This window comes from Chroicocephalus ridibundus, chromosome 2, assembly GCF_963924245.1.
Source record: "Chroicocephalus ridibundus chromosome 2, bChrRid1.1, whole genome shotgun sequence".
Lineage (NCBI taxonomy): Eukaryota > Metazoa > Chordata > Aves > Charadriiformes > Laridae > Chroicocephalus > Chroicocephalus ridibundus.
The window spans coordinates 67,942,852-67,963,625 of record NC_086285.1 but is presented as its reverse complement, the minus strand read 5'-3'; positions in this window follow the sequence as shown (position 1 = coordinate 67,963,625).

The window sequence follows — 20,774 nt, the reverse complement described above, 5'->3', positions numbered from 1 at the left end:
GGGTGCCTTCTCCACGTGATTCCTGGTTTCACTACAGCTCTGAAGAGAATGTTAGCAAAGAGGTAATCGGGACAGTGCAAACAGTACTCAAAGACAGGGAGAGCAAGCTCTACATTACTCTCTTGGCACTTTGGATGTGGGACATAGAGCGAGATGTTTGCTGCTTTTGCGTTTGGCTGTTGGGAGATTTACAGCACAAAGATATCTAGTTGATTTGAAGCAGTTCCGAGAAAGTCTAAGCATAATCCTCACTTTTCCCTCCTGGCACTTTCCCTGTAGGGGATACCGCAAGACGTTTCTGTATATTGGGCACAGCGCTCTGCAGGGTGTTAGCAGAGAGTTTCCCGGGACAGTGAAACCCTATGTCAGAGACACTGAGAAGAAGCCCCAATGTTCCCTCCAGGCACTTTCAGTGTGGGTGCCTTCTCCACGTGGTTCCTGGTTTCACTGCAGCTCTGAAGAGAATGTTAGCAAAGAGGTAATCGGGACAGTGCAAACAGTACTCAAAGACAGGGAGAGCAAGCTCTCTCGGCACTTTGGATGTGGGACATACAGCGAGATGTTTGCTGCTTTTACATTTGGCTGTTGGGAGATTTACAGCACAAAGATATCTAGTTGATTTGAAGCAGTTCCGAGAAAGTCTAAACATAATCCTCACTTTTCCCTCCTGGCACTTTCCCTGTAGGGGATACCGCAAGACGTTTCTGTACATTGGGCACAGCGCTCTGCAGGGTGTTAGCAGAGAGTTTCCCGGGACAGTGAAACCCTATATCAGAGACACTGAGAAGAAGCCCCAACGTTCACTCCAGGCACTTTCAGTGTGGGTGCCTTCTCCACGTGGTTCCTGGTTTCACTGCAACTCTGAAGAGAATGTTAGCAAAGAGGTAATCGGGACAGTGCAAACAGTACTCAAAGACAGGGAGAGCAAGCTCTCTCTTGGCACTTTGGATGTGGGACATACAGCGAGATGTTTGCTGCTTTTGCGTTTGGCTGTTGGGAGATTTACAGCACAAAGATATCTAGTTGATTTGAAGCAGTTCCGAGAAAGTCTAAACATAATCCTCACTATTCCCTCCTGGCACTTTCCCTGTAGGGGATACCGCAAGATGTTTCTGTATATTGGGCAGAGCACTCTGCAGGGTGTTAGCAGAGAGTTTCCCGGGACAGTGAAACCCTATATCAGAGACACTGAGAAGAAGCCCCAATGTTCCCTCCAGGCACTTTCAGTGTGGGTGCCTTCTCCACGTGGTTCCTGGTTTCACTGCAGCTCTGAAGAGAATGTTAGCAAAGAGGTAATCGGAACAGTGCAAACAGTACTCAAAGACAGGGAGAGCAAGCTCTACATTACTCTCTTGGCACTTTGGATGTGGGACATAGAGCGAGATGTTTGCTGCTTTTGCGTTTGGCTGTTGGGAGATTTACAGCACAAAGATATCTAGTTGATTTGAAGCAGTTCCGAGAAAGTCTAAGCATAATCCTCACTTTTCCCTCCTGGCACTTTCCCTGTAGGGGATACCGCAAGACGTTTCTGTATATTGGGCACAGCGCTCTGCAGGGTGTTAGCAGAGAGTTTCCCGGGACAGTAAAACCCGACATCAGAGACATTGAGAAGAAGCCCCAATGTTCCCTCCAGGCACTTTCAGTGTGGGTGCCTTCTCCACGTGATTCCTGGTTTCACTACAGCTCTGAAGAGAATGTTAGCAAAGAGGTAATCGGGACAGTGCAAACAGTACTCAAAGACAGGGAGAGCAAGCTCTACATTACTCTCTTGGCACTTTGGATGTGGGACATAGAGCGAGATGTTTGCTGCTTTTGCGTTTGGCTGTTGGGAGATTTACAGCACAAAGATATCTAGTTGATTTGAAGCAGTTCCGAGAAAGTCTAAGCATAATCCTCACTTTTCCCTCCTGGCACTTTCCCTGTAGGGGATACCGCAAGACGTTTCTGTATATTGGGCACAGCGCTCTGCAGGGTGTTAGCAGAGAGTTTCCCGGGACAGTGAAACCCTATGTCAGAGACACTGAGAAGAAGCCCCAATGTTCCCTCCAGGCACTTTCAGTGTGGGTGCCTTCTCCACGTGGTTCCTGGTTTCACTGCAGCTCTGAAGAGAATGTTAGCAAAGAGGTAATCGGGACAGGGCAAACAGTACTCAAAGACAGGGAGAGCAAGCTCTACATTACTCTCTTGGCACTTTGGATGTGGGACATACAGCGAGATGTTTGCTGCTTTTGCGTTTGGCTGTTGGGAGATTTACAGAACAAAGATATCTAGTTGATTTGAAGCAGTTCCGAGAAAGTCTAAGCATAATCCTCACTTTTCCCTCCTGGCACTTTCCCTGTAGGGGATACCGCAAGACGTTTCTGTATATTGGGCACAGCGCTCTGCAGGGTGTTAGCAGAGAGTTTCCCGGGACAGTGAAACCCTATGTCAGAGACACTGAGAAGAAGCCCCAATGTTCCCTCCAGGCACTTTCAGTGTGGGTGCCTTCTCCACGTGGTTCCTGGTTTCACTGCAGCTCTGAAGAGAATGTTAGCAAAGAGGTAATCGGGACAGTGCAAACAGTACTCAAAGACAGGGAGAGCAAGCTCTCTTGGCACTTTGGATGTGGGACATACAGCGAGATGTTTGCTGCTTTTGCGTTTGGCTGTTGGGAGATTTACAGCACAAAGATATCTAGTTGATTTGAAGCAGTTCCGAGAAAGTCTAAGCATAATCCTCCCTTTTCCCTCCTGGCACTTTCCCTGTAGGAGATACCGCAAGACGTTTCTGTATATTGGGCACAGCGCTCTGCAGGGTGTTAGCAGAGAGTTTCCCGGGACAGTAAAACCCGACATCAGAGACATTGAGAAGAAGCCCCAATGTTCCCTCCAGGCACTTTCAGTGTGGGTGCCTTCTCCACGTGATTCCTGGTTTCACTACAGCTCTGAAGAGAATGTTAGCAAAGAGGTAATCGGGACAGTGCAAACAGTACTCAAAGACAGGGAGAGCAAGCTCTACATTACTCTCTTGGCACTTTGGATGTGGGACATAGAGCGAGATGTTTGCTGCTTTTACATTTGGCTGTTGGGAGATTTACAGCACAAAGATATCTAGTTGATTTGAAGCAGTTCCGAGAAAGTCTAAACATAATCCTCACTTTTCCCTCCTGGCACTTTCCCTGTAGGGGATACCGCAAGACGTTTCTGTACATTGGGCACAGCGCTCTGCAGGGTGTTAGCAGAGAGTTTCCCGGGACAGTGAAACCCTATATCAGAGACACTGAGAAGAAGCCCCAACGTTCACTCCAGGCACTTTCAGTGTGGGTGCCTTCTCCACGTGGTTCCTGGTTTCACTGCAACTCTGAAGAGAATGTTAGCAAAGAGGTAATCGGGACAGTGCAAACAGTACTCAAAGACAGGGAGAGCAAGCTCTCTCTTGGCACTTTGGATGTGGGACATACAGCGAGATGTTTGCTGCTTTTGCGTTTGGCTGTTGGGAGATTTACAGCACAAAGATATCTAGTTGATTTGAAGCAGTTCCGAGAAAGTCTAAACATAATCCTCACTATTCCCTCCTGGCACTTTCCCTGTAGGGGATACCGCAAGATGTTTCTGTATATTGGGCAGAGCATTCTGCAGGGTGTTAGCAGAGAGTTTCCCGGGACAGTGAAACCCTATGTCAGAGACACTGAGAAGAAGCCCCAATGTTCCCTCCAGGCACTTTCAGTGTGGGTGCCTTCTCCACGTGGTTCCTGGTTTCACTGCAGCTCTGAAGAGAATGTTAGCAAAGAGGTAATCGGGACAGGGCAAACAGTACTCAAAGACAGGGAGAGCAAGCTCTACATTACTCTCTTGGCACTTTGGATGTGGGACATACAGCGAGATGTTTGCTGCTTTTGCGTTTGGCTGTTGGGAGATTTACAGAACAAAGATATCTAGTTGATTTGAAGCAGTTCCGAGAAAGTCTAAGCATAATCCTCACTTTTCCCTCCTGGCACTTTCCCTGTAGGGGATACCGCAAGACGTTTCTGTATATTGGGCACAGCGCTCTGCAGGGTGTTAGCAGAGAGTTTCCCGGGACAGTGAAACCCTATGTCAGAGACACTGAGAAGAAGCCCCAATGTTCCCTCCAGGCACTTTCAGTGTGGGTGCCTTCTCCACGTGGTTCCTGGTTTCACTGCAGCTCTGAAGAGAATGTTAGCAAAGAGGTAATCGGGACAGTGCAAACAGTACTCAAAGACAGGGAGAGCAAGCTCTCTCGGCACTTTGGATGTGGGACATACAGCGAGATGTTTGCTGCTTTTGCGTTTGGCTGTTGGGAGATTTACAGCACAAAGATATCTAGTTGATTTGAAGCAGTTCCGAGAAAGTCTAAGCATAATCCTCCCTTTTCCCTCCTGGCACTTTCCCTGTAGGAGATACCGCAAGACGTTTCTGTATATTGGGCACAGCGCTCTGCAGGGTGTTAGCAGAGAGTTTCCCGGGACAGTAAAACCCGACATCAGAGACATTGAGAAGAAGCCCCAATGTTCCCTCCAGGCACTTTCAGTGTGGGTGCCTTCTCCACGTGATTCCTGGTTTCACTACAGCTCTGAAGAGAATGTTAGCAAAGAGGTAATCGGGACAGTGCAAACAGTACTCAAAGACAGGGAGAGCAAGCTCTACATTACTCTCTTGGCACTTTGGATGTGGGACATAGAGCGAGATGTTTGCTGCTTTTACATTTGGCTGTTGGGAGATTTACAGCACAAAGATATCTAGTTGATTTGAAGCAGTTCCGAGAAAGTCTAAACATAATCCTCACTTTTCCCTCCTGGCACTTTCCCTGTAGGGGATACCGCAAGACGTTTCTGTACATTGGGCACAGCGCTCTGCAGGGTGTTAGCAGAGAGTTTCCCGGGACAGTGAAACCCTATATCAGAGACACTGAGAAGAAGCCCCAACGTTCACTCCAGGCACTTTCAGTGTGGGTGCCTTCTCCACGTGGTTCCTGGTTTCACTGCAACTCTGAAGAGAATGTTAGCAAAGAGGTAATCGGGACAGTGCAAACAGTACTCAAAGACAGGGAGAGCAAGCTCTCTCTTGGCACTTTGGATGTGGGACATACAGCGAGATGTTTGCTGCTTTTGCGTTTGGCTGTTGGGAGATTTACAGCACAAAGATATCTAGTTGATTTGAAGCAGTTCCGAGAAAGTCTAAACATAATCCTCACTATTCCCTCCTGGCACTTTCCCTGTAGGGGATACCGCAAGATGTTTCTGTATATTGGGCAGAGCACTCTGCAGGGTGTTAGCAGAGAGTTTCCCGGGACAGTGAAACCCTATATCAGAGACACTGAGAAGAAGCCCCAATGTTCCCTCCAGGCACTTTCAGTGTGGGTGCCTTCTCCACGTGGTTCCTGGTTTCACTGCAGCTCTGAAGAGAATGTTAGCAAAGAGGTAATCGGAACAGTGCAAACAGTACTCAAAGACAGGGAGAGCAAGCTCTCTCGGCACTTTGGATGTGGGACATACAGCGAGATGTTTGCTGCTTTTGCGTTTGGCTGTTGGGAGATTTACAGCACAAAGATATCTAGTTGATTTGAAGCAGTTCCGAGAAAGTCTAAGCATAATCCTCCCTTTTCCCTCCTGGCACTTTCCCTGTAGGAGATACCGCAAGACGTTTCTGTATATTGGGCACAGCGCTCTGCAGGGTGTTAGCAGAGAGTTTCCCGGGACAGTAAAACCCGACATCAGAGACATTGAGAAGAAGCCCCAATGTTCCCTCCAGGCACTTTCAGTGTGGGTGCCTTCTCCACGTGATTCCTGGTTTCACTACAGCTCTGAAGAGAATGTTAGCAAAGAGGTAATCGGGACAGTGCAAACAGTACTCAAAGACAGGGAGAGCAAGCTCTACATTACTCTCTTGGCACTTTGGATGTGGGACATAGAGCGAGATGTTTGCTGCTTTTACATTTGGCTGTTGGGAGATTTACAGCACAAAGATATCTAGTTGATTTGAAGCAGTTCCGAGAAAGTCTAAACATAATCCTCACTTTTCCCTCCTGGCACTTTCCCTGTAGGGGATACCGCAAGACGTTTCTGTACATTGGGCACAGCGCTCTGCAGGGTGTTAGCAGAGAGTTTCCCGGGACAGTGAAACCCTATATCAGAGACACTGAGAAGAAGCCCCAACGTTCACTCCAGGCACTTTCAGTGTGGGTGCCTTCTCCACGTGGTTCCTGGTTTCACTGCAACTCTGAAGAGAATGTTAGCAAAGAGGTAATCGGGACAGTGCAAACAGTACTCAAAGACAGGGAGAGCAAGCTCTCTCTTGGCACTTTGGATGTGGGACATACAGCGAGATGTTTGCTGCTTTTGCGTTTGGCTGTTGGGAGATTTACAGCACAAAGATATCTAGTTGATTTGAAGCAGTTCCGAGAAAGTCTAAACATAATCCTCACTATTCCCTCCTGGCACTTTCCCTGTAGGGGATACCGCAAGATGTTTCTGTATATTGGGCAGAGCACTCTGCAGGGTGTTAGCAGAGAGTTTCCCGGGACAGTGAAACCCTATATCAGAGACACTGAGAAGAAGCCCCAATGTTCCCTCCAGGCACTTTCAGTGTGGGTGCCTTCTCCACGTGGTTCCTGGTTTCACTGCAGCTCTGAAGAGAATGTTAGCAAAGAGGTAATCGGAACAGTGCAAACAGTACTCAAAGACAGGGAGAGCAAGCTCTACATTACTCTCTTGGCACTTTGGATGTGGGACATAGAGCGAGATGTTTGCTGCTTTTGCGTTTGGCTGTTGGGAGATTTACAGCACAAAGATATCTAGTTGATTTGAAGCAGTTCCGAGAAAGTCTAAGCATAATCCTCACTTTTCCCTCCTGGCACTTTCCCTGTAGGGGATACCGCAAGACGTTTCTGTATATTGGGCACAGCGCTCTGCAGGGTGTTAGCAGAGAGTTTCCCGGGACAGTGAAACCCGACATCAGAGACATTGAGAAGAAGCCCCAATGTTCCCTCCAGGCACTTTCAGTGTGGGTGCCTTCTCCACGTGATTCCTGGTTTCACTACAGCTCTGAAGAGAATGTTAGCAAAGAGGTAATCGGGACAGTGCAAACAGTACTCAAAGACAGGGAGAGCAAGCTCTACATTACTCTCTTGGCACTTTGGATGTGGGACATAGAGCGAGATGTTTGCTGCTTTTGCGTTTGGCTGTTGGGAGATTTACAGCACAAAGATATCTAGTTGATTTGAAGCAGTTCCGAGAAAGTCTAAGCATAATCCTCACTTTTCCCTCCTGGCACTTTCCCTGTAGGGGATACCGCAAGACGTTTCTGTATATTGGGCACAGCGCTCTGCAGGGTGTTAGCAGAGAGTTTCCCGGGACAGTGAAACCCTATGTCAGAGACACTGAGAAGAAGCCCCAATGTTCCCTCCAGGCACTTTCAGTGTGGGTGCCTTCTCCACGTGGTTCCTGGTTTCACTGCAGCTCTGAAGAGAATGTTAGCAAAGAGGTAATCGGGACAGTGCAAACAGTACTCAAAGACAGGGAGAGCAAGCTCTCTCGGCACTTTGGATGTGGGACATACAGCGAGATGTTTGCTGCTTTTACATTTGGCTGTTGGGAGATTTACAGCACAAAGATATCTAGTTGATTTGAAGCAGTTCCGAGAAAGTCTAAACATAATCCTCACTTTTCCCTCCTGGCACTTTCCCTGTAGGGGATACCGCAAGACGTTTCTGTACATTGGGCACAGCGCTCTGCAGGGTGTTAGCAGAGAGTTTCCCGGGACAGTGAAACCCTATATCAGAGACACTGAGAAGAAGCCCCAACGTTCACTCCAGGCACTTTCAGTGTGGGTGCCTTCTCCACGTGGTTCCTGGTTTCACTGCAACTCTGAAGAGAATGTTAGCAAAGAGGTAATCGGGACAGTGCAAACAGTACTCAAAGACAGGGAGAGCAAGCTCTCTCTTGGCACTTTGGATGTGGGACATACAGCGAGATGTTTGCTGCTTTTGCGTTTGGCTGTTGGGAGATTTACAGCACAAAGATATCTAGTTGATTTGAAGCAGTTCCGAGAAAGTCTAAACATAATCCTCACTATTCCCTCCTGGCACTTTCCCTGTAGGGGATACCGCAAGATGTTTCTGTATATTGGGCAGAGCACTCTGCAGGGTGTTAGCAGAGAGTTTCCCGGGACAGTGAAACCCTATATCAGAGACACTGAGAAGAAGCCCCAATGTTCCCTCCAGGCACTTTCAGTGTGGGTGCCTTCTCCACGTGGTTCCTGGTTTCACTGCAGCTCTGAAGAGAATGTTAGCAAAGAGGTAATCGGAACAGTGCAAACAGTACTCAAAGACAGGGAGAGCAAGCTCTACATTACTCTCTTGGCACTTTGGATGTGGGACATAGAGCGAGATGTTTGCTGCTTTTGCGTTTGGCTGTTGGGAGATTTACAGCACAAAGATATCTAGTTGATTTGAAGCAGTTCCGAGAAAGTCTAAGCATAATCCTCACTTTTCCCTCCTGGCACTTTCCCTGTAGGGGATACCGCAAGACGTTTCTGTATATTGGGCACAGCGCTCTGCAGGGTGTTAGCAGAGAGTTTCCCGGGACAGTGAAACCCGACATCAGAGACATTGAGAAGAAGCCCCAATGTTCCCTCCAGGCACTTTCAGTGTGGGTGCCTTCTCCACGTGATTCCTGGTTTCACTACAGCTCTGAAGAGAATGTTAGCAAAGAGGTAATCGGGACAGTGCAAACAGTACTCAAAGACAGGGAGAGCAAGCTCTACATTACTCTCTTGGCACTTTGGATGTGGGACATAGAGCGAGATGTTTGCTGCTTTTGCGTTTGGCTGTTGGGAGATTTACAGCACAAAGATATCTAGTTGATTTGAAGCAGTTCCGAGAAAGTCTAAGCATAATCCTCACTTTTCCCTCCTGGCACTTTCCCTGTAGGGGATACCGCAAGACGTTTCTGTATATTGGGCACAGCGCTCTGCAGGGTGTTAGCAGAGAGTTTCCCGGGACAGTGAAACCCTATGTCAGAGACACTGAGAAGAAGCCCCAATGTTCCCTCCAGGCACTTTCAGTGTGGGTGCCTTCTCCACGTGGTTCCTGGTTTCACTGCAGCTCTGAAGAGAATGTTAGCAAAGAGGTAATCGGGACAGTGCAAACAGTACTCAAAGACAGGGAGAGCAAGCTCTCTCGGCACTTTGGATGTGGGACATACAGCGAGATGTTTGCTGCTTTTACATTTGGCTGTTGGGAGATTTACAGCACAAAGATATCTAGTTGATTTGAAGCAGTTCCGAGAAAGTCTAAACATAATCCTCACTTTTCCCTCCTGGCACTTTCCCTGTAGGAGATACCGCAAGACGTTTCTGTATATTGGGCACAGCGCTCTGCAGGGTGTTAGCAGAGAGTTTCCCGGGACAGTGAAACCCTATATCAGAGACACTGAGAAGAAGCCCCAATGTTCCCTCCAGGCACTTTCAGTGTGGGTGCCTTCTCCACGTGGTTCCTGGTTTCACTGCAGCTCTGAAGAGAATGTTAGCAAAGAGGTAATCGGGACAGTGCAAACAGTACTCAAAGACAGGGAGAGCAAGCTCTACATTACTCTCTTGGCACTTTGGATGTGGGACATACAGCGAGATGTTTGCTGCTTTTGCGTTTGGCTGTTGGGAGATTTACAGCACAAAGATATCTAGTTGATTTGAAGCAGTTCCGAGAAAGTCTAAGCATAATCCTCACATTTCCCTCCTGGCACTTTCCATGTCGGAGATATAGCAGGATGTATATTGGTTTTGAGGACAACTCAATGGACAGTGTAGGGAGAAAAGTTCCTGGCTCCTTGAATGCCGTTTCTGGAGACACTGCGATCACTGTGGGAGATATGTCAAGATGTGTGTTGGTTTTGAGGACAGCTTTCTGGAGTGTCTTAGCAAAGAGGTCACACGGATAATCAGAGCAATTCTCAGAGACACTGAGACCAAGCTCCACAATTCCTCCTGGCACTTTCCCTGTAGGAGATACCGCAAGACGTTTCTGTATATTGGGCACAGCGCTCTGCAGGGTGTTAGCAGAGAGTTTCCCGGGACAGTGAAACCCTATGTCAGAGACACTGAGAAGAAGCCCCAATGTTCCCTCCAGGCACTTTCAGTGTGGGTGCCTTCTCCACGTGGTTCCTGGTTTCACTGCAGCTCTGAAGAGAATGTTAGCAAAGAGGTAATCGGGACAGTGCAAACAGTACTCAAAGACAGGGAGAGCAAGCTCTACATTACTCTCTTGGCACTTTGGATGTGGGACATACAGCGAGATGTTTGCTGCTTTTGCGTTTGGCTGTTGGGAGATTTACAGCACAAAGATATCTAGTTGATTTGAAGCAGTTCCGAGAAAGTCTAAACATAATCCTCACTATTCCCTCCTGGCACTTTCCCTGTAGGGGATACCGCAAGATGTTTCTGTATATTGGGCAGAGCACTCTGCAGGGTGTTAGCAGAGAGTTTCCCGGGACAGTGAAACCCTATGTCAGAGACACTGAGAAGAAGCCCCAATGTTCCCTCCAGGCACTTTCAGTGTGGGTGCCTTCTCCACGTGGTTCCTGGTTTCACTGCAGCTCTGAAGAGAATGTTAGCAAAGAGGTAATCGGGACAGGGCAAACAGTACTCAAAGACAGGGAGAGCAAGCTCTACATTACTCTCTTGGCACTTTGGATGTGGGACATACAGCGAGATGTTTGCTGCTTTTGCGTTTGGCTGTTGGGAGATTTACAGAACAAAGATATCTAGTTGATTTGAAGCAGTTCCGAGAAAGTCTAAGCATAATCCTCACTTTTCCCTCCTGGCACTTTCCCTGTAGGGGATACCGCAAGACGTTTCTGTATATTGGGCACAGCGCTCTGCAGGGTGTTAGCAGAGAGTTTCCCGGGACAGTGAAACCCTATGTCAGAGACACTGAGAAGAAGCCCCAATGTTCCCTCCAGGCACTTTCAGTGTGGGTGCCTTCTCCACGTGGTTCCTGGTTTCACTGCAGCTCTGAAGAGAATGTTAGCAAAGAGGTAATCGGGACAGTGCAAACAGTACTCAAAGACAGGGAGAGCAAGCTCTCTCGGCACTTTGGATGTGGGACATACAGCGAGATGTTTGCTGCTTTTGCGTTTGGCTGTTGGGAGATTTACAGCACAAAGATATCTAGTTGATTTGAAGCAGTTCCGAGAAAGTCTAAGCATAATCCTCCCTTTTCCCTCCTGGCACTTTCCCTGTAGGAGATACCGCAAGACGTTTCTGTATATTGGGCACAGCGCTCTGCAGGGTGTTAGCAGAGAGTTTCCCGGGACAGTAAAACCCGACATCAGAGACATTGAGAAGAAGCCCCAATGTTCCCTCCAGGCACTTTCAGTGTGGGTGCCTTCTCCACGTGATTCCTGGTTTCACTACAGCTCTGAAGAGAATGTTAGCAAAGAGGTAATCGGGACAGTGCAAACAGTACTCAAAGACAGGGAGAGCAAGCTCTACATTACTCTCTTGGCACTTTGGATGTGGGACATAGAGCGAGATGTTTGCTGCTTTTACATTTGGCTGTTGGGAGATTTACAGCACAAAGATATCTAGTTGATTTGAAGCAGTTCCGAGAAAGTCTAAACATAATCCTCACTTTTCCCTCCTGGCACTTTCCCTGTAGGGGATACCGCAAGACGTTTCTGTACATTGGGCACAGCGCTCTGCAGGGTGTTAGCAGAGAGTTTCCCGGGACAGTGAAACCCTATATCAGAGACACTGAGAAGAAGCCCCAACGTTCACTCCAGGCACTTTCAGTGTGGGTGCCTTCTCCACGTGGTTCCTGGTTTCACTGCAACTCTGAAGAGAATGTTAGCAAAGAGGTAATCGGGACAGTGCAAACAGTACTCAAAGACAGGGAGAGCAAGCTCTCTCTTGGCACTTTGGATGTGGGACATACAGCGAGATGTTTGCTGCTTTTGCGTTTGGCTGTTGGGAGATTTACAGCACAAAGATATCTAGTTGATTTGAAGCAGTTCCGAGAAAGTCTAAACATAATCCTCACTATTCCCTCCTGGCACTTTCCCTGTAGGGGATACCGCAAGATGTTTCTGTATATTGGGCAGAGCACTCTGCAGGGTGTTAGCAGAGAGTTTCCCGGGACAGTGAAACCCTATATCAGAGACACTGAGAAGAAGCCCCAATGTTCCCTCCAGGCACTTTCAGTGTGGGTGCCTTCTCCACGTGGTTCCTGGTTTCACTGCAGCTCTGAAGAGAATGTTAGCAAAGAGGTAATCGGAACAGTGCAAACAGTACTCAAAGACAGGGAGAGCAAGCTCTACATTACTCTCTTGGCACTTTGGATGTGGGACATAGAGCGAGATGTTTGCTGCTTTTGCGTTTGGCTGTTGGGAGATTTACAGAACAAAGATATCTAGTTGATTTGAAGCAGTTCCGAGAAAGTCTAAGCATAATCCTCACTTTTCCCTCCTGGCACTTTCCCTGTAGGGGATACCGCAAGACGTTTCTGTATATTGGGCACAGCGCTCTGCAGGGTGTTAGCAGAGAGTTTCCCGGGACAGTGAAACCCTATGTCAGAGACACTGAGAAGAAGCCCCAATGTTCCCTCCAGGCACTTTCAGTGTGGGTGCCTTCTCCACGTGGTTCCTGGTTTCACTGCAGCTCTGAAGAGAATGTTAGCAAAGAGGTAATCGGGACAGTGCAAACAGTACTCAAAGACAGGGAGAGCAAGCTCTCTTGGCACTTTGGATGTGGGACATACAGCGAGATGTTTGCTGCTTTTGCGTTTGGCTGTTGGGAGATTTACAGCACAAAGATATCTAGTTGATTTGAAGCAGTTCCGAGAAAGTCTAAGCATAATCCTCCCTTTTCCCTCCTGGCACTTTCCCTGTAGGAGATACCGCAAGACGTTTCTGTATATTGGGCACAGCGCTCTGCAGGGTGTTAGCAGAGAGTTTCCCGGGACAGTAAAACCCGACATCAGAGACATTGAGAAGAAGCCCCAATGTTCCCTCCAGGCACTTTCAGTGTGGGTGCCTTCTCCACGTGATTCCTGGTTTCACTACAGCTCTGAAGAGAATGTTAGCAAAGAGGTAATCGGGACAGTGCAAACAGTACTCAAAGACAGGGAGAGCAAGCTCTACATTACTCTCTTGGCACTTTGGATGTGGGACATAGAGCGAGATGTTTGCTGCTTTTACATTTGGCTGTTGGGAGATTTACAGCACAAAGATATCTAGTTGATTTGAAGCAGTTCCGAGAAAGTCTAAACATAATCCTCACTTTTCCCTCCTGGCACTTTCCCTGTAGGGGATACCGCAAGACGTTTCTGTACATTGGGCACAGCGCTCTGCAGGGTGTTAGCAGAGAGTTTCCCGGGACAGTGAAACCCTATATCAGAGACACTGAGAAGAAGCCCCAACGTTCACTCCAGGCACTTTCAGTGTGGGTGCCTTCTCCACGTGGTTCCTGGTTTCACTGCAACTCTGAAGAGAATGTTAGCAAAGAGGTAATCGGGACAGTGCAAACAGTACTCAAAGACAGGGAGAGCAAGCTCTACATTACTCTCTTGGCACTTTGGATGTGGGACATACAGCGAGATGTTTGCTGCTTTTGCGTTTGGCTGTTGGGAGATTTACAGCACAAAGATATCTAGTTGATTTGAAGCAGTTCCGAGAAAGTCTAAACATAATCCTCACTATTCCCTCCTGGCACTTTCCCTGTAGGGGATACCGCAAGATGTTTCTGTATATTGGGCAGAGCACTCTGCAGGGTGTTAGCAGAGAGTTTCCCGGGACAGTGAAACCCTATGTCAGAGACACTGAGAAGAAGCCCCAATGTTCCCTCCAGGCACTTTCAGTGTGGGTGCCTTCTCCACGTGGTTCCTGGTTTCACTGCAGCTCTGAAGAGAATGTTAGCAAAGAGGTAATCGGGACAGGGCAAACAGTACTCAAAGACAGGGAGAGCAAGCTCTACATTACTCTCTTGGCACTTTGGATGTGGGACATACAGCGAGATGTTTGCTGCTTTTGCGTTTGGCTGTTGGGAGATTTACAGAACAAAGATATCTAGTTGATTTGAAGCAGTTCCGAGAAAGTCTAAGCATAATCCTCACTTTTCCCTCCTGGCACTTTCCCTGTAGGGGATACCGCAAGACGTTTCTGTATATTGGGCACAGCGCTCTGCAGGGTGTTAGCAGAGAGTTTCCCGGGACAGTGAAACCCTATGTCAGAGACACTGAGAAGAAGCCCCAATGTTCCCTCCAGGCACTTTCAGTGTGGGTGCCTTCTCCACGTGGTTCCTGGTTTCACTGCAGCTCTGAAGAGAATGTTAGCAAAGAGGTAATCGGGACAGTGCAAACAGTACTCAAAGACAGGGAGAGCAAGCTCTCTCGGCACTTTGGATGTGGGACATACAGCGAGATGTTTGCTGCTTTTGCGTTTGGCTGTTGGGAGATTTACAGCACAAAGATATCTAGTTGATTTGAAGCAGTTCCGAGAAAGTCTAAGCATAATCCTCCCTTTTCCCTCCTGGCACTTTCCCTGTAGGAGATACCGCAAGACGTTTCTGTATATTGGGCACAGCGCTCTGCAGGGTGTTAGCAGAGAGTTTCCCGGGACAGTAAAACCCGACATCAGAGACATTGAGAAGAAGCCCCAATGTTCCCTCCAGGCACTTTCAGTGTGGGTGCCTTCTCCACGTGATTCCTGGTTTCACTACAGCTCTGAAGAGAATGTTAGCAAAGAGGTAATCGGGACAGTGCAAACAGTACTCAAAGACAGGGAGAGCAAGCTCTACATTACTCTCTTGGCACTTTGGATGTGGGACATAGAGCGAGATGTTTGCTGCTTTTACATTTGGCTGTTGGGAGATTTACAGCACAAAGATATCTAGTTGATTTGAAGCAGTTCCGAGAAAGTCTAAACATAATCCTCACTTTTCCCTCCTGGCACTTTCCCTGTAGGGGATACCGCAAGACGTTTCTGTACATTGGGCACAGCGCTCTGCAGGGTGTTAGCAGAGAGTTTCCCGGGACAGTGAAACCCTATATCAGAGACACTGAGAAGAAGCCCCAACGTTCACTCCAGGCACTTTCAGTGTGGGTGCCTTCTCCACGTGGTTCCTGGTTTCACTGCAACTCTGAAGAGAATGTTAGCAAAGAGGTAATCGGGACAGTGCAAACAGTACTCAAAGACAGGGAGAGCAAGCTCTCTCTTGGCACTTTGGATGTGGGACATACAGCGAGATGTTTGCTGCTTTTGCGTTTGGCTGTTGGGAGATTTACAGCACAAAGATATCTAGTTGATTTGAAGCAGTTCCGAGAAAGTCTAAACATAATCCTCACTATTCCCTCCTGGCACTTTCCCTGTAGGGGATACCGCAAGATGTTTCTGTATATTGGGCAGAGCACTCTGCAGGGTGTTAGCAGAGAGTTTCCCGGGACAGTGAAACCCTATATCAGAGACACTGAGAAGAAGCCCCAATGTTCCCTCCAGGCACTTTCAGTGTGGGTGCCTTCTCCACGTGGTTCCTGGTTTCACTGCAGCTCTGAAGAGAATGTTAGCAAAGAGGTAATCGGAACAGTGCAAACAGTACTCAAAGACAGGGAGAGCAAGCTCTACATTACTCTCTTGGCACTTTGGATGTGGGACATAGAGCGAGATGTTTGCTGCTTTTGCGTTTGGCTGTTGGGAGATTTACAGCACAAAGATATCTAGTTGATTTGAAGCAGTTCCGAGAAAGTCTAAGCATAATCCTCACTTTTCCCTCCTGGCACTTTCCCTGTAGGGGATACCGCAAGACGTTTCTGTATATTGGGCACAGCGCTCTGCAGGGTGTTAGCAGAGAGTTTCCCGGGACAGTGAAACCCGACATCAGAGACATTGAGAAGAAGCCCCAATGTTCCCTCCAGGCACTTTCAGTGTGGGTGCCTTCTCCACGTGATTCCTGGTTTCACTACAGCTCTGAAGAGAATGTTAGCAAAGAGGTAATCGGGACAGTGCAAACAGTACTCAAAGACAGGGAGAGCAAGCTCTACATTACTCTCTTGGCACTTTGGATGTGGGACATAGAGCGAGATGTTTGCTGCTTTTGCGTTTGGCTGTTGGGAGATTTACAGCACAAAGATATCTAGTTGATTTGAAGCAGTTCCGAGAAAGTCTAAGCATAATCCTCACTTTTCCCTCCTGGCACTTTCCCTGTAGGGGATACCGCAAGACGTTTCTGTATATTGGGCACAGCGCTCTGCAGGGTGTTAGCAGAGAGTTTCCCGGGACAGTGAAACCCTATATTGGAGACACTGAGAAGAAGCCCCAATGTTCCCTCCAGGCACTTTCAGTGTGGGTGCCTTCTCCACGTGGTTCCTGGTTTCACTGCAGCTCTGAAGAGAATGTTAGCAAAGAGGTAATCGGGACAGTGCAAACAGTACTCAAAGACAGGGAGAGCAAGCTCTCTCGGCACTTTGGATGTGGGACATACAGCGAGATGTTTGCTGCTTTTACATTTGGCTGTTGGGAGATTTACAGCACAAAGATATCTAGTTGATTTGAAGCAGTTCCGAGAAAGTCTAAACATAATCCTCACTTTTCCCTCCTGGCACTTTCCCTGTAGGAGATACCGCAAGACGTTTCTGTATATTGGGCACAGCGCTCTGCAGGGTGTTAGCAGAGAGTTTCCCGGGACAGTGAAACCCTATATCAGAGACACTGAGAAGAAGCCCCAATGTTCCCTCCAGGCACTTTCAGTGTGGGTGCCTTCTCCACGTGGTTCCTGGTTTCACTGCAGCTCTGAAGAGAATGTTAGCAAAGAGGTAATCGGGACAGTGCAAACAGTACTCAAAGACAGGGAGAGCAAGCTCTACATTACTCTCTTGGCACTTTGGATGTGGGACATACAGCGAGATGTTTGCTGCTTTTGCGTTTGGCTGTTGGGAGATTTACAGCACAAAGATATCTAGTTGATTTGAAGCAGTTCCGAGAAAGTCTAAGCATAATCCTCACATTTCCCTCCTGGCACTTTCCATGTCGGAGATATAGCAGGATGTATATTGGTTTTGAGGACAACTCAATGGACAGTGTAGGGAGAAAAGTTCCTGGCTCCTTGAATGCCGTTTCTGGAGACACTGCGATCACTGTGGGAGATATGTCAAGATGTGTGTTGGTTTTGAGGACAGCTTTCTGGAGTGTCTTAGCAAAGAGGTCACACGGATAATCAGAGCAATTCTCAGAGACACTGAGACCAAGCTCCACAATTCCTCCTGGCACTTTCCCTGTAGGAGATACCGCAAGACGTTTCTGTATATTGGGCACAGCGCTCTGCAGGGTGTTAGCAGAGAGTTTCCCGGGACAGTGAAACCCTATGTCAGAGACACTGAGAAGAAGCCCCAATGTTCCCTCCAGGCACTTTCAGTGTGGGTGCCTTCTCCACGTGGTTCCTGGTTTCACTGCAGCTCTGAAGAGAATGTTAGCAAAGAGGTAATCGGGACAGTGCAAACAGTACTCAAAGACAGGGAGAGCAAGCTCTACATTACTCTCTTGGCACTTTGGATGTGGGACATACAGCGAGATGTTTGCTGCTTTTGCGTTTGGCTGTTGGGAGATTTACAGCACAAAGATATCTAGTTGATTTGAAGCAGTTCCGAGAAAGTCTAAACATAATCCTCACTATTCCCTCCTGGCACTTTCCCTGTAGGGGATACCGCAAGATGTTTCTGTATATTGGGCAGAGCACTCTGCAGGGTGTTAGCAGAGAGTTTCCCGGGACAGTGAAACCCTATGTCAGAGACACTGAGAAGAAGCCCCAATGTTCCCTCCAGGCACTTTCAGTGTGGGTGCCTTCTCCACGTGGTTCCTGGTTTCACTGCAGCTCTGAAGAGAATGTTAGCAAAGAGGTAATCGGGACAGGGCAAACAGTACTCAAAGACAGGGAGAGCAAGCTCTACATTACTCTCTTGGCACTTTGGATGTGGGACATACAGCGAGATGTTTGCTGCTTTTGCGTTTGGCTGTTGGGAGATTTACAGAACAAAGATATCTAGTTGATTTGAAGCAGTTCCGAGAAAGTCTAAGCATAATCCTCACTTTTCCCTCCTGGCACTTTCCCTGTAGGGGATACCGCAAGACGTTTCTGTATATTGGGCACAGCGCTCTGCAGGGTGTTAGCAGAGAGTTTCCCGGGACAGTGAAACCCTATGTCAGAGACACTGAGAAGAAGCCCCAATGTTCCCTCCAGGCACTTTCAGTGTGGGTGCCTTCTCCACGTGGTTCCTGGTTTCACTGCAGCTCTGAAGAGAATGTTAGCAAAGAGGTAATCGGGACAGTGCAAACAGTACTCAAAGACAGGGAGAGCAAGCTCTCTCGGCACTTTGGATGTGGGACATACAGCGAGATGTTTGCTGCTTTTGCGTTTGGCTGTTGGGAGATTTACAGCACAAAGATATCTAGTTGATTTGAAGCAGTTCCGAGAAAGTCTAAGCATAATCCTCCCTTTTCCCTCCTGGCACTTTCCCTGTAGGAGATACCGCAAGACGTTTCTGTATATTGGGCACAGCGCTCTGCAGGGTGTTAGCAGAGAGTTTCCCGGGACAGTAAAACCCGACATCAGAGACATTGAGAAGAAGCCCCAATGTTCCCTCCAGGCACTTTCAGTGTGGGTGCCTTCTCCACGTGATTCCTGGTTTCACTACAGCTCTGAAGAGAATGTTAGCAAAGAGGTAATCGGGACAGTGCAAACAGTACTCAAAGACAGGGAGAGCAAGCTCTACATTACTCTCTTGGCACTTTGGATGTGGGACATAGAGCGAGATGTTTGCTGCTTTTACATTTGGCTGTTGGGAGATTTACAGCACAAAGATATCTAGTTGATTTGAAGCAGTTCCGAGAAAGTCTAAACATAATCCTCACTTTTCCCTCCTGGCACTTTCCCTGTAGGGGATACCGCAAGACGTTTCTGTACATTGGGCACAGCGCTCTGCAGGGTGTTAGCAGAGAGTTTCCCGGGACAGTGAAACCCTATATCAGAGACACTGAGAAGAAGCCCCAACGTTCACTCCAGGCACTTTCAGTGTGGGTGCCTTCTCCACGTGGTTCCTGGTTTCACTGCAACTCTGAAGAGAATGTTAGCAAAGAGGTAATCGGGACAGTGCAAACAGTACTCAAAGACAGGGAGAGCAAGCTCTCTCTTGGCACTTTGGATGTGGGACATACAGCGAGATGTTTGCTGCTTTTGCGTTTGGCTGTTGGGAGATTTACAGCACAAAGATATCTAGTTGATTTGAAGCAGTTCCGAGAAAGTCTAAACATAATCCTCACTATTCCCTCCTGGCACTTTCCCTGTAGGGGATACCGCAAGATGTTTCTGTATATTGGGCAGAGCACTCTGCAGGGTGTTAGCAGAGAGTTTCCCGGGACAGTGAAACCCTATATCAGAGACACTGAGAAGAAGCCCCAATGTTCCCTCCAGGCACTTTCAGTGTGGGTGCCTTCTCCACGTGGTTCCTGGTTTCACTGCAGCTCTGAAGAGAATGTTAGCAAAGAGGTAATCGGAACAGTGCAAACAGTACTCAAAGACAGGGAGAGCAAGCTCTACATTACTCTCTTGGCACTTTGGATGTGGGACATAGAGCGAGATGTTTGCTGCTTTTGCGTTTGGCTGTTGGGAGATTTACAGCACAAAGATATCTAGTTGATTTGAAGCAGTTCCGAGAAAGTCTAAGCATAATCCTCACTTTTCCCTCCTGGCACTTTCCCTGTAGGGGATACCGCAAGACGTTTCTGTATATTGGGCACAGCGCTCTGCAGGGTGTTAGCAGAGAGTTTCCCGGGACAGTGAAACCCGACATCAGAGACATTGAGAAGAAGCCCCAATGTTCCCTCCAGGCACTTTCAGTGTGGGTGCCTTCTCCACGTGATTCCTGGTTTCACTACAGCTCTGAAGAGAATGTTAGCAAAGAGGTAATCGGGACAGTGCAAACAGTACTCAAAGACAGGGAGAGCAAGCTCTACATTACTCTCTTGGCACTTTGGATGTGGGACATAGAGCGAGATGTTTGCTGCTTTTGCGTTTGGCTGTTGGGAGATTTACAGCACAAAGATATCTAGTTGATTTGAAGCAGTTCCGAGAAAGTCTAAGCATAATCCTCACTTTTCCCTCCTGGCACTTTCCCTGTAGGGGATACCGCAAGACGTTTCTGTATATTGGGCACAGCGCTCTGCAGGGTGTTAGCAGAGAGTTTCCCGGGACAGTAAAACCCTATGTCAGAGACACTGAGAAGAAGCCCCAATGTTCCCTCCAGGCACTTTCAGTGTGGGTGCCTTCTCCACGTGGTTCCTGGTTTCACTGCAGCTCTGAAGAGAATGTTAGCAAAGAGGTAATCGGGACAGTGCAAACAGTACTCAAAGACAGGGAGAGCAAGCTCTCTCGGCACTTTGGATGTGGGACATACAGCGAGATGTTTGCTGCTTTTACATTTGGCTGTTGGGAGATTTACAGCACAAAGATATCTAGTTGATTTGAAGCAGTTCCGAGAAAGTCTAAACATAATCCTCACTTTTCCCTCCTGGCACTTTCCCTGTAGGAGATACCGCAAGACGTTTCTGTATATTGGGCACAGCGCTCTGCAGGGTGTTAGCAGAGAGTTTCCCGGGACAGTGAAACCCTATATCAGAGACACTGAGAAGAAGCCCCAATGTTCCCTCCAGGCACTTTCAGTGTGGGTGCCTTCTCCACGTGGTTCCTGGTTTCACTGCAGCTCTGAAGAGAATGTTAGCAAAGAGGTAATCGGGACAGTGC